Source organism: Sus scrofa, chromosome 1 (assembly GCF_000003025.6).
Source record: "Sus scrofa isolate TJ Tabasco breed Duroc chromosome 1, Sscrofa11.1, whole genome shotgun sequence".
Classification (NCBI taxonomy): Eukaryota; Metazoa; Chordata; class Mammalia; order Artiodactyla; family Suidae; genus Sus; species Sus scrofa.
In genome coordinates, this window is record NC_010443.5 from 196682328 (window position 1) to 196697338 (window position 15011).

Genomic DNA, 15011 nt, shown 5'->3' on the forward strand with positions numbered 1-15011 from the left:
TCCCTTGGCTTTTGAACTTCTTTTGTCTATAGGGATAGTTTGAGAACTAGTCTGGAAAGAGAAAAAGTAGGAAAGAACTGGAAGAGATTATGTGAAGGTGTAGGGCTCATTTGAATTTAAGAATGGGATTAAAGTTGCAACTTGAAAAAACTTATACATGTAACATTTTTTAGGAAGTATATCTCCGACACTTTGAGATTTCATGCATTAATCAAATTTTAAAAGAAAGTTGAGGACTGGCATGTAACTATGAAGTTTTTCTTTTTCCCTGAATGACTATGAGAGGTATGATGAGAATGCAGAATAAACTTTTATCATCTTAAGCACAGAATTTTAGGTTAGTTATAGCAGAAAGGAGAGAATATTAGAGTATACTTACCCTAACTAATATAACAAAAAAGTAAGAAAGATATAATTGTACATAAGAAAGGACAGTCCTCTGAGTTGAATAAATTTGTCTCTATAAAAAAAAAGTTTTATGTGGGTCATGATACTTTTTCTAAATTTTACGCAAGTACTGGTGAAGCATCCCTTATTAACCTATAACCAGATTATGGACATACATTGTGGACTGCAGGTATAAAAACTCCTATCGAGCGCTATTTGAACCTGCTTTTTATATGGGACCTTTTTGTCTAGTTACCCATATTTGCTGTCTTTTTGAGGCCCCATGCTTCTTCTTGGTCTGGACCTGATCTTCAATTGTTGGCATATTTTGCCTCCCTGCTTTCCAGGCTCCTTTTCTGTCTTTGGGATGTTAAAACGATATTGAAGACCATAACGTTGTAGTTCAAGTGATCCATCAGTTTAACCTTACAACTCCCAAGAACCTTTCCTGAGATACAGCCCCACTGAGCTGAGGCTTAAAGTCAGTTTTCAACAAATCACTGTGATCGGTTACTTGCTCAGGTAGGGGAAACTTGACAGCTGTGACAGAATGCTTCTGTGGATAAAATGCAGTGAGGGAAATGGCTGAAGCCATCCTTTTAAGTGGAATCAATGTTTGTCAGCTGCCTTACCATCTTGTACCAACATTACACCAGTAGCTAGAACTAAGGTAGCTTATGATAAATACCTCTCCTAGGACCCCTCTCCTCCAACAAGTATCGTAAAGTAACATAACAGTAATCCCAAATAACAATGTTAACCAGGAATAAGAATATCATTTGAAACTCTTTTTTAATCCTTATTCCCATTAGTTAAATGAAATTCCTTTTTAGGGAGCTATAATAAGCAAAATGAAAGTAAATGTTTGTCAGAATTCTGTTGCTCAGTAAATTAAGGTCCCAAGCTTATAGATATCATATGATTTATATACATTTTATGTGGAATAAATCTTTTTTTTTTTTAAACAAATGGGATTGCACTGTACTCCCTTTCTTTGGGGTCTCTCTTTTGCTATTAACTTTGTGAATACTATAAAACCAGAGTATTAGAGACTTTGCTTCTTTCCATTATAAGAGTTCTAAGAATTAAAATAGGACAACTGATCATGGCAGACAAAAAGAGCAAGACACATCTCAAGATGGATTTCCAAAAGGGTAGGGAACAGCTGTATTGCCACACCTGGAAAATTTATTCAGAAGAAAATTCAGAAATAACTCTACCTTCAATCTCTCCCCTTAAAAAGAAAAGGTGATGAAAATTATGGCTTGGGAAAACCCAGCCAAAATTTCCTTCATGTGCTGAACTTAGAAGTTTCTCATGCTTTTGGCTGCTCTTTCACATCTAATGGCAAGGCACTAATTAACTATCTTATTTCAAAGACTGAAAACATTGTTCTTTCCAAACTTCTGGCTTATAAAATTGAAGTAGCAATGGCAGCAAAAGTATTATTTATGCAGAAGGATATCAAAGTTAAACATTTTTTTATTAATGTGGTTAATAATTATCTACTTAGCAACTCACGTGGTAGTTATTTTCATGGTTAATGGAGAGACAGATCTGTGAATTATACTACTGCTCCCCTCAAGGAACTTAGATTCTATAGAGTTAGTGATATTTTGTTTCCTGAATTGACACATATTTATTGAATATAGCACCTACATTCTTCTAGATTTTTTAGGAGTGACTGAGCTTGGGTTCCTTTGAAAGTCAAGCTTAAAACAAAGGCTTTTATACAGGTAGTTTTTCTGGGGTTTGATCTCAAAGATCAAGAAAAGTGCATGGAGTAGGAGAGAAGAGAACCAACATTGCTACTGTTAACAGGAAGCTGCTGTGGCATCCAACACAAAGATATAGAGAAAGGAGATGTGACTTTTATCATCGAGTACTGAAGACATAAGATTACTACACTACCACTACAGTGAAGAATATGGACAATATAAAACTGAGGACAAAATTGTTTCATATAAATCAGTGGCTCTCAATGCAGGTTGATTGGTACTCTCTGCAGGTGATATTTGGCAATGTTTGGAGATATTTTTGTTGTCAAGATGGGGGATGGGGATGGGGTGACGTGAAAGGATAGCTAATGGTATACCATGGGTAGAGCCCAGGGATGCTGCTGAACACCCTACAGTGCAAAGGATAGCCCTCCTCCCAATATAAAGAAATATCTGGCAAAAATGCCAGTTATGCCACTGTTGAAAAACCTCCCTCAAACATGCAAATGCTCATGTTACCAAAGCATCTAGTTAAAATGTAGACTTTATTCAGTAGGTCCACAGTGGATCCTGACATCCTTCTTCTTCTAACATCTCTCTGCACTCTTCTAGATTGATTGCCTTTACCTGGATTTTTTAGTCTTAAGATTCCATAAGTATTTACAATCTAGCTTCAATATTTCAGAATGCCTAATGTACCCCATATATTTACCTAATGATAATGTGGCATCAGTCTACAAAAATGTCAGATTGGTATGTTTTTGAATGGAATTGTACAACTCACAGTCTCATAATATATATCTCATAGTAATCATAAGGTAGTAAAATTTCTTATAGAAAATTTGGGAATCTTTGTTCTAGGATATCATCCATCCTTGTCAGAGCAAAAACCAATTTACATATATAACATTTTCTCTGTGAAAATCTGTACTCTCATTAAACAGAATCTCCAATTTTCCTGCCTCTTAGCGATGTTTTTGCCTTATCTGAGGAAATGACCTAAGTTGACAACCTCTTTAACTCAGACCATTTCAGACTATGTCACACACTCCCCATGTCTCTAACTCCCCTTCCTTGGAAATAAGGAGTATCCAGTTTTCTTTCAGCAGCAGATCTTGTGCTTAGGCAGAATGTGTCATTGCTGGTTTTCCATTCTTGATATTCTCTGAGGGGGAAATATGTGGGACAAACACATGCCAGTAGTTTCTTTTAAATAAATGTGTCATAAAATCTCTTGTGACAGATTTTAAACAAGTCCTTTATAACTGGACAAAATGAAATGACAACACTGGAAGATTGGACAGATACACATCAGCCCTTCAAATTTTTTTTATTTCTCTCCTGCTGAGTTGAAATGTTCCTTCCACAGAGTCTGTGATGCTTCCAGAGTGGAAGGTCTCTGGCACTCCAAAGCAAAAACCCTCCAATAGCCTCTAGTTCCTAAATAAGAGGCAATTACAACCCCTCTTTCCTGGGAGGTGTCAGTCATAAAGGGAAAGGAGCCTTTGGAGATGGGTTGGAGTGTGTCAGTCATTCAAAGAGTAAACCCTGGCATTGAACAAATGGTGTGTTCCTGCATGCAGGGCCAGCAGGCAGCTTCTGGCTACAAACTCTTTTGCAGGGATAAAAGCCTTCCTAGTGGAGTTCTAGCAATTCTAAATATTTCATGCCTGTGCTTGAACAAAAAGTTGCCATGGGAAGGCTGGCTTGAAGATTTATCAGCCTGGTATTTTCTACGTTAGTTTCTCATTAGCTTGTCCTTCTCTGCCCCATTCCCACCCAAGTCAAAAAGTCCAATTGTGAGCTTTCTTTAGAAATTACATTTCCTATCTCAGGTATCTTTTCTACTGAAACCTGTCAGCTCAGCCTTATGAGTCCTGCAAAAGGTATCATACACGCTAATAGGAGAGGAAGCAGAAGCTGCTGTATCTTATGATGTGTTTAGAAGTGTTTGTAGAAATCAAACTGTATTAGCTATCTATTGTTGTGTAACAACTCCCAAACTAAGTAGCTTTAAAAAGTTAAAAAAATATTTATTATCTCTCTCACTTCCTGAGGGTTGGGATTTCAGATAGGGCTCAATGGGGAGCTCTTTGTTCCACAGTGTCTAGCCTCCGGTGGAATATTTGAAGGCTGGGCCTGAGATCATCTGGAGGCCTGGTTACTCACATGGCCAGCAGCTGATGTTGGCTTTTGACTGAGAGGTTGTACACCTTCCTCACAACAAGGAGGCTGGCTGTCAAGGGCAAGTGTCTTGAGAGACATATTGATTTTTATGACCTATGGAAGTTATGCAGGGTCGCTTCTGTCATTTTTTTTTGGTTAAAACAGTTATAAAGGTCACATGTTCAAGGGAATTTCCCCATGAAGGCATGTCAACATCACATTGTAAGAAGAGCATTTATGTGTGTGTATATATATCCCTTATATGTATTAGTGCAATCTTCTTTGAAAAATACAATCTCCTTCTGAAATGCAATTGAGAAAAGATTAGACTAGCTAGTACTTGGGAGTATTGCCAATGTTTCGTAATAGTTTACATATGTAACTTATAAACTGATATACACTGTTCAGTTGTTATAATCTATCATATCTATGTAATGCATTGTAATATCTGTTGATTTAATATTTGATATTTTAAGTATCACTTGAAGTTAGTAAATCAAGAACTTTCACCTCCACATTATGACTAAAGACACTGAGGCTCAGAGAATTATAGATTTCTTAAAATCACTTAGGTATTTAAAGGTAATTTGGGGGCCTTTGCCTTGATTTTTCTTTCTCAGGGTTTATCATTTTCAGAGGACCAACTTGTGTGACCCTGTTATTATCTTTATTATCTCCTTTCTTTTTTCTTTGTGTCAATATTGGACTTCTTTTTCTGCTCGAGATATAAATTTATACAATTAAACTTTTCTCATTTCTAAATAAGCATTTAAAAGCATAAATGTCCTCTAACTGTTTTAGCTATATTCTGTAATTTTTGATCCATTGTGTTTTAATTATGACTCAGATTGAAATACTTTCTAATTTCCTTTATAACTTCTTCTTTTACCTGTGGATATTTAGAAGAAGATTCCTTAATTTCTAAACATTTGGGGATTTTTATATACTTTCATTTTTGACTTATAACTGAATTAGTATGAATGGAGAATATATTGTGGATGATTTTTATTCTTTGGAAAATTTGGGAGGGCTTATTCTATGATCCTAAATGTAGTCTTTTTTTTAATGTCCTGCAGCATATGAAAGTTCCCAGGCTAGGGGTCGAATCAGAGGGTACAGCTGCTGGCCTATACCACATCCATAGCAACATGGGATCCAAGCCTCTCTGCAACCTACACCACAGCTCATGGCAACCCCAGATTCACTACCCACTGAATGAGGCCAGGGATGGAACCTGAATCCTCATGGATGCTATTCAGTTTTGTTTCCACTGTGCCACAATGTGAACTCTGCAAATATAGTCTTGTTGGACATTTTTGTTTGCTTGTAGACAACAATTTTTCTTCAGTAATTGGGTACAATATTTTATAAATCCCAATTACATCTGGTCAGTTGAACATGTTTACATGTTTTATATAATTCTGATTTTTGTCTACTTGTTTCTTCAATTACTTAGAGAAGAGTATTAAAATCTCTAACTAGGAGTTCCCATTGCAGCTTGGGTTAAGGGCCTGATGTCTCAGTGAGGATGCAGGTTCTATTCCTGGCCTTTCTCAGTGGGTCAATGATCTGACATTGCTGCAAGCTGCAGCATAAGTTGCAGGTTTGGCTCAGATCCAGCATTGCCATGGCTGCGGGGTAGGCCTCAGCTGCAGCTCTAATACAACCCCTGGCCTGGGAACTTCCATATGCCACACGTGCAGCTATAAAAGGAAATAAAATAAAACAAAATCTCTAACTATATTTATGTGTCTTTCTGTTTTTCCCTTTAACTCTATCAGTTTTCCTAGTCTTAAGTTCTTGTTAGTGTTTTGAAATTATATAACATGGGTTGCTGCATTTCTTACCTCTGAAATAAATTTCATCCTTATAACCACGCCATTGCTAAACAAATATCACATAATTTGGGTTTTGTTATGAAATGATTACATGTCAAGATACTGATTTCTCTATTAGCCTAACTGTTGAAGTAGTCCCCCAATTGCAGTGATTTAAGCTTTAATTCATGTGCACATTATGGTCTAAAGTGTGTTGCCAACAAGAGGGCTCTTACTCACACAATCACTCAGGACACCAAATCCTTCTTTAAAGGATGCTTCTCTAATGGCTCCAGAGTCACTGAATTCCCTGAAGCAGGCTAACAAAAAATAAGAAAAGACTGGTAGAATTGCATGTGAGGTGTTTGTGGTGGGGAGTGGGCCTGGAAAAGGGGCTCTTTTGTCTATGTTCCATTGCCTGGAATGCAGGTATCCAGCCATTCGTAATTAAAGGAGAAGCTTAGAAATGAAGATTGACTGTGTGACCAGGAGAAAGAAATGTATGTTGGTGCTTTGTATTGTTCTCTCTACAACGCAGTCCCGTTCTACTAAGATCAGCTCAACATTGTGTTTAAGTTATATTATATAATATTTCATTCTATTCTAAGTACAGAAGAAAAAATAAAGTTTAGTATAGTGGGTATAGTGGATGGTATATAAAATATCAAATTCCTGCTCATGTCTTCCATTACTTGGGTTGAAATTAATTACTCTGGCTTCTGTCATTTTATGGCTTTTGCTTTGAAACTTGGTTGAAATATTTCCCACAGTCCTTCTTGTATTAAAGGCTGTTGTGGATTCATTTTTCTTTTCCTTTCTAGGGGGAGAGCCCCTTGTGGTTGGGAAATTATGACTCATTAATCTTTGTACCCCCAGGTGCCCAGTACAGGGTTTCAACTTTTGGTTCATAGGCAATCAATAGATATTTGTTGAACTGAATTGAGGGCAAACTACAATTCAAGGAGCTATCAAGTGATTTGTAGACTTTCCATTGTTATTATAGATTGTTTCAGAAACTGAGGATCAGAGAATTTATATGCCATACTCATGTTTATATAGCAGTTAAATGTTCAAACTGGAACAGACACCCAGGTATTCTGATTGAAATTTTCAGTTGGGGAGTTCTCATTTTGGTGCAGGGGAAACAAATCCAACTAGTTACCATGAAGTTGAGGGTTCAATCCCTGGTCTCGCTCAGTGGGTTAAAGATCCTGCGTTACCATGAGCTGTGGTGTAGGTAGCAGAGGCAGATGTGGCTAGGATTCAGTGTGTTGCTTTGGCTGTGGTGTAAAAAAGCAATAAATAAATAAATAAATTGGCAGTTGCTTTTAATTAAACAATCTGATTTTGATTATTGCTTCTCAGTTGAAGTATAACAATAAAAGTAACATGTTTAAAAAATTAAAGCTTTTATTGAAAACACCTCTGTTTAGAGCTATTACAGCATTTTCATGATATATCATGTTCATTAATATCACTTGTGTGTCCCCAAAGTATATTTCTCTATGGCTTTTGGAAGATCATTTTCATTTTGGTACATTGCCAAATAGATGTATGTCCAAAAGGAGCAGCATGACGTCATTTTGGAAACAAGCATAAATTGCGTACATAAGACATAAACTGATGCTTAAGTTTTATATTTGAGAAAAAAACATATATGAATTATTAAAATAATTTCCTTTCTGGTTATCAGAGTTAGAACCGAATCTTATGTTCTTTTTTTCTTTTTCTTTTTAGCACTGCACCCTCAGCATATGGAAGTTCCCAGGCTAGAGGTTTAATCTGAGCTGCATCTGCTGGCTCATGCCATAGCTAAAGCAATACCACATCCAAGCCATGTCTGTGACCTATACCACATTTCATGGCAATGCCAGATCCTTAACCCACTGAGTGGGGCCAGGGATCAAACCTGCGTCCACATGGATACTAGTCAGGTTCGTTACAGATGAGCCACAATGGGAACTCCCCTGAATCTTATGTTATTTTCAAGATAATATGCAACAGAAAGAAATTGCTGAAATAATTTAGCCACTTCAGTCATGCTTGATGTGATAGTTAAATTTATGTGTCAACCTGACTGGACCAGAAAGTGCCCAGATATTTGGTCAAATATAATTCTGGGTGTGTCTTCTGTGAGGGTGTTTCTGGATGAGATGAACATTTGAATCAGCAGACTGAGTGAAGTGGATTGCCTTTCCAAATGTGGGTGGGCCCTGCCCAATCAGTTGAAGGTCCGATAGACGACCACAGTTCACACTCCCCTTAGTAAAAGGGAATTCCTCCTGCCTGTCTTCACCATCTTCAAGGTGGAACATCATCCTCCCCTCTGCACACCCTGTTCTTGGACTGGAACTGAAACATTTGCTCTTAAGACTATGGACCTTTAGACTAGAGCTACATCTTGATCCTCCTCCTTCTCAGGCTTTTGTATTCAGACTACCATGATACCCTCAGCTCTCCTGGGTCTCCAGAACGCTTTGCCAACTGCAGAGCTCAGGACTTGTCAGCCTCTATAATCACATGAACCAATTCCTTATGATAAACAAATGAAAAATAAATAATATATTTTTCTTTATTAGTTTCCCAGAGGAACAGAAACAACATTGTGTGCATGAGTATGTATACGCTCAATAATTACAGCTATGAACACTGTGTTTTTTAACATTTCTATCCATTAAACAATGCTGCAAGTGGGGCAACAAATCTAGGTTTGCCCAGATAACAAAGAGTTAATTGAACCTCCTCAGATAAATACATGAGAAAGAATTATGATTGGGGTGCTTCCAAAGATAGCAATGCTCACGTTTAAAATTCTAAATAAAAATATAATTACTGAGTAATTCCTCTTGATTAGCACCTCTGTTCTCATGATGAGCTAGGCTTCTGTAATAATGTTAGAAGAATGACACTTAGTCAAAAGTTCAAGTAATATGCCACAGTATAAGCAGTACAATCCGGATCTCTTCAATTAAGTATGTATGACAGCGGGTGGGAGGTTATTTTTCTGCACAGAAATAGAATGCAGGTCCTTCCTGATGATAATAAAACTGATTGTTTTCCTAGTAGCCTAATCAAAACAAAACCTTGTCTTTAAGGCCTTGATGCCCATATTTTATTCTTCCATGTATCATGTTATTGATAGATAACCCCTTTCCAAGAAGACTGCTGGATTGTTCTTGCCCATTGTGGTAAGGAGTCATGCTATTAATTATGAACAACAAAACCCTCCCTCTATTGAGAGGAAATGACCACGTGTAAGCCTGGGTTGTTGAGCTTGTGTGTGTGTGTTTTTCCAAGTGACTTACTTGGATTAACACTGACATTATCATTTTAGTATAGATAGACCTGGACTTCAGGGAGTATCTATTGATTAGTCCCTTGAGGGCATAGCTGGAATTTTCTTCAAAGTCTTGGTCAGCCCCATGCTTATTGTATCATGGTATAGGCAAAATGAGGAGACTGGGGTGCTATTTGAAGGTCAAGTCTTATCAGATTTTAGTACATCTTTACCTCTGACAGATAACTGAATCTTAGTAGAAAAGAGCTTTTTTTTTCTTTTTTTCTCCTTTGTCTAGAAAGATGTAACTTAGAAAATTCCCTGCTACAAAATGTATGCCTCCTAAAAGTTATTAGCTAACTTCTAAGATTCAAATTTCGCCTACTTTTCTGATTTCTTCTGAGACACAAACACAGTGCTATTTCTCCTATTTCTTCTAGAAAATCTCAAACAAAGCAGGCACAATTATTTATAAGTGGCTTATTACACATTTGAACAAATAACTATGAACCTAGAAGTAAAAATTGAAGTATTGAATCCAACGGACACTTACTGATTAGCTGATATGTGGCAGGAAACATCTTTGGCCCTAGGAATACCAAGTTAAATAAGATTTCTCAATTAAAAAAAATGATGGTATTGGTTGTACATTTTGTGATTACTGCTTTACATAATGGTGGAGTAATTTGGTTAGAAAATCTCTCTCACAGAGGAGAATGATAAAATCTGTAATGATGCATATCCATGTCTATGTCTGTCTATTGAATTATCTGTCTATCCATCTGTCATCTATCTATACATCATCTGTATCTACCAAGCAAACTAAAGGCAGCAGGTAATGAGCAAAAGCAAGTAAAAATTTCAGGGGATGTTACCCTTAAAAGATGAAGTATCATGTGTGAGACTGGTTCTTTGTTCAGCCTCCAAACCCGCATATAGAATCCACTCAACTCCTTAGCTGGTGCTAACCTGGCTAAACTGGTTGGCATGCTTGGAGAAAACCCTATGGGGCCTAGTGAAAAACAGACTAGCATCTCATCTGGAAGTTAAAAGACCTATGCAGAAGTATCAGAAGAGGTGATCTCTGCAAGGGAAAAATTTGGAGTTTGAATCTACCCATGTTATTCTAGAAGAAAAAAGTCTCTCATAACAGTAACATGGCAGTATGTAGTTTCTACAACTTATTATCCATAATGCCAAGTATATGAAAACAATATGAGGAAACAGAAAAATGTGACCCATATTCAAGAAAAAAGGTAGCAAGTATAAATTGATCTTGTAATAACCCAGATGTTGCAATTTGCTGAAAAGTACTTAAAAGCAGGATATTTTAAGGATATAAAGGAAGATATATATATATATATATATATATAATAAATATAAATATATAAATAAATATATATATTTATTTATATTATATATAAATATAAATATATAAATATATATATTTATTTATTTATATTATATATATATATAAATATATATATATAATAAATAAAATTATGAAGAATCTCATCAGAGTAATAGAAACTAGATAAAAAAGATATTCTGGCACTTAAATATACAATAACTATAATATACAGTAACTGCACATTAAAGCTGATAAGAAAAAGAGTATATTTGAAGATGGATTAATAGAAAGTATCAGTGTGAAGAGCAGAGAGAAAATGGATTGAGGTAAAAATGAATAAAGCCTTAGAGATATGTGAGTAATATTAAATGGTTTAACATACACAAAATTGCAGTCCCAGAGGAAAAAAGAAAGATAATGGTGTAGAAAATATTAAAATCTGAATTCCATAGAGCCTGAATCAATCTTGTTCTCAGTTGTATCCACAGCACTAGGATGATAAAAATATTGTGCAAGTACATATTTGGTGATATTATATTGTGAATAAATATATAGCATCGGAGACCAAGCAAATACAATGGCTAAGTATTTGCATTGTAAAATCATGGTGAATAATTGGGTAAGTATATGTAGGGGTGCTGGTAAATTGAGATGATAGTTGAGGTCCAGTAATGTCTGACTCTAAAATTTAAAAGAGGAAATTCTAGATGCTATGGAGAATTCTTTTGGTTAATTTCAATTTCACAAAGTTGACTTCTCTGATTTTTTTCCCCCAGTGTTCCAGTGACTGGCTTTATTTTTCTCTCATGTTCTATTTTTGAGGCCTAAGCTGGGTGCCAAAATAGAAGTGTCCCATTAATTATTGAGTAGCATTAGCTGTCTGGTCAATAGTGTGACATGCAAATTGCATTGTGTTGACATACTTGACACTTGGGTGAAGGATTTACAAAATGAAATGAGTTAAATATGGAGTAAGGACACTGTGTCAGAACAGAGCCTGGTAGGAACAGGGGCCAAATGTGGTAACACAGTGTTCCACAGTGAAAACCCAGACCTAGTATCCTTACTTGGGTTGATTTCAAGAGTTATTGTTAAGCTCTGGACTTTTCAAAGTGCGTGCATGGGGCCACTGGAAAGATATGGTGAATCTGAGATCTTGGTTCCTCCAGTTCCAATTTTCAGTAAAAATAAAGGCAAATATTTTGTGGCACATTTTGTATGTAGAGAAAAAATTGAGGAAAAGAAAAATTTCACCCATGGTTGAGTGAAAATAACACTTGACCTAAAACCAAGTGACCTAGCCACATGCCTGTTTTTCCCCTGTCAGTTGTATGGTTTTGGTAACCAGGTCCTCGCTCTGAATTTAATATCCTCATATACAACACATGGATTTCTTTAGTCCCTTTCAGTATTGTGAGAGATGAAAGAAAAATATAATTTTTTGTGTCTATTTTCCATAGTAAGAGTCACATAATTACTCCAAAGACTGCTGTTTTTTGCTCACAAGTACCACTATTATTATTTTTAAGCAGAAACATACAAGGCTAAGGTATAGACTTCTTTGGGTAATCTTGTGATTATCTGGTAAACTGAATATTTGAGGAAAGAAGTATAAATAAGTAACAGAAAGCCTAATGAGTTTGAGGAAATTCCGGGGATCTCTTTTCATCTTCACTCTATTGATGTGGTATTTCTTTAGAGGAATGAATCCTTAATTTATTCAACAAATATCCAATGACACCTACTACATAGTAGGCGCTGGTTAGGAGCTATAAATAGAACAGAAACCCCTACCCTCATGGCAATGTAGTTTGGGGATTATTATTTTTTGTAACCCATCCTTGTTTATGTCACTAATTGATTCTTACTCCTTTTAAAGAAAAATAAATTTCAATATTAACACAAATGGGGAAAATATTTAGTACCAAATAAAGAAATATTCTGCCTGGGAAATAAAATGGCATGGACAAATTTGCCTGCAAGGAATGTGAGAAGATAGAATTCTACAAGCCCTGATTCACATTTTGTGCTTATAGGTGGAAAAAAGCCAACACATTCAAAGCTAGATCCATTCAAAATCACCCATCTTTATATAAAGCCATCTAGCACAAACACTGTCATCATATGTTATAATTTTTCCCTGCCAAAAGATTAATTGGCTAGGCTGACTTGGAATTCATATGCACAAAACATGCTTAAAGTTTTGTCTATCTCAAGAAAACTTTTGATAAACCCAGTTCCAAGTTTCAGAGTTTTATAAAAACCTGAATCCAAGCAAGATTTTCTTGGTTTCCTATTTGGTGTGGAAGCACTGCAAACTCTAATTATGAGGCCTTGAGGGAACACAAGGGAAGACAGACACACAAAAATCTCTAAGCAGGTAATTAAGGAGGAAAAACATGTCAAGGAAACAAATAAGAATCAGAAGTTTAGCTGAAATTACAAAGTTATTAATAATATATGCTGAAAAAGTTTATATGGTATGCACTTATCAGATATGCATTTCTGATGCATTTTGTTGTTAAAATGTAGGCATTTTTAGAATGAATTCTAAACCTGTATAGAGAGTGATCCATAAATATAAAATACAGATCAAAGCAGTCTCTTTTCTACCCTCAGCACTGTGAAGTTTCATATTTTCCCCTCTTATTTGCTGACATTCAAAGATGAGTTAGCATAAAATAGAAAAACGATTCAATTGGAAATGGCATTTGAGTCAAATGCAGGGCAAACCACACAGCTGGGATTTAAATGATCAAATTAATTTGTGTTTGGATGACTTAATCAATGAAATCAGTCCCAATATTTGATTTCAATCTTTTTATTTAAAATGGTGCCAGATAATCAATTTGCATTTTTATATTTTCCCCATCCATCCATATATCTTCTAGGTCAAGATTTATAAATTGAGTCAAATCAGGTTGCTTTTTTGATTCTGACTTTGTAAGATCTTTTTAATTTGGAGACAAAAGAACTGCAGCAGGAAGGAAGGGGATGGAGCACAACTCTTAAAGAATGACACAGCCCTTGAAGATAAGACAAAAACTGATTAGAACCAACAAGGTCCAAGATGGTGTATGATTTGACTTCCAGGGGACTTTGAGCCTCATTATATGCTCATTGTAAAGCATTGGCTGAATGACACACCCGCGGGTGCCATGACAGTTCTGGGGCCAACCACAAAAGGCCAAAAGTAGGAGTGGCCCAATTCCTGGAAATCCCCCCTCCTTCCCTCAAACACTTGGATTCTACCACTCATTAGCCTATGAAATTACCCAGCCCATTAAAACTAACCACCCCATATTTCAGGGCCTCTTGCCTTCTGAGACAACCCACACGTTTTCTTTCTCTCTCAACAAATCCACTTCTTATCACTTTTCCTCTTGTTGAATTCCTTCTGTACTGAGACATAAAGAAACTGAACTTCAGTAAATCCTGAGACCAGGTGTGTGATTTTAATTAAGAAACAGTGGGTTCATATCCCGATCGGAGTTGTGTGGTTTCGGCACAATTTTTATTTTTGAGTCAGTAAGTACTATTTCCTATAAGGATTGTTTTGATATGGAAGCATCTTTAGGGATTCTCACTGAAATGGAAACATCTGTGAATGTGCTGTCATTTCATTAATGAAGTAGATTTTTAAACACTTACTATATGCTCAATCTTAGGAGGTATAGAAGCTTAAGGATTTACTCACCACAATAAAATTGTGCTACAGTATAAAACCAGATGACAAATTATGTTGAACTTATACATGATTTAAACAATATTAGAGAGGGGAAAAAAGTGTAGCATAACTGAGAGTGGTTACAATTTAGCTGGATGTTTAAGGACACAGAAGTCTTGAAGTAAGTAAGGTATTAAGTCAAGAAAATGGTAGGAATAAAGGTAAGAACTAAGGAGAAAGGCTTACTGGCTGATAAGAACATATTTACTAAGTTATTTTTTCCTTACTTAGAAAGTGTCTGAATTTCCCAATTGATTAAACTTGATGCTTTTAGTAAAATGGGAGAGCCATTGTTAGTTTTACAGCAAAGCATAAACATTTAGTATTTAGTGATTTGTCTTTGTTAATCTTTTAAATTCATGTATGATTTTTGATGATATATGCCAATGAGAGACAAATGGTTGTGGGAGAGAAATGCAACACAATCAAGAGCCTCATCTCTGAAGTAGCGCTGTTTGCCTTTAAGCTGTGTGGCCTTAGGCCATTTATCATTCATATGAAAAAATAGGAATAATAATAGCACAAACCTCATAGGGTTTTTATGAGGAATAAAATTATTAATAAAATC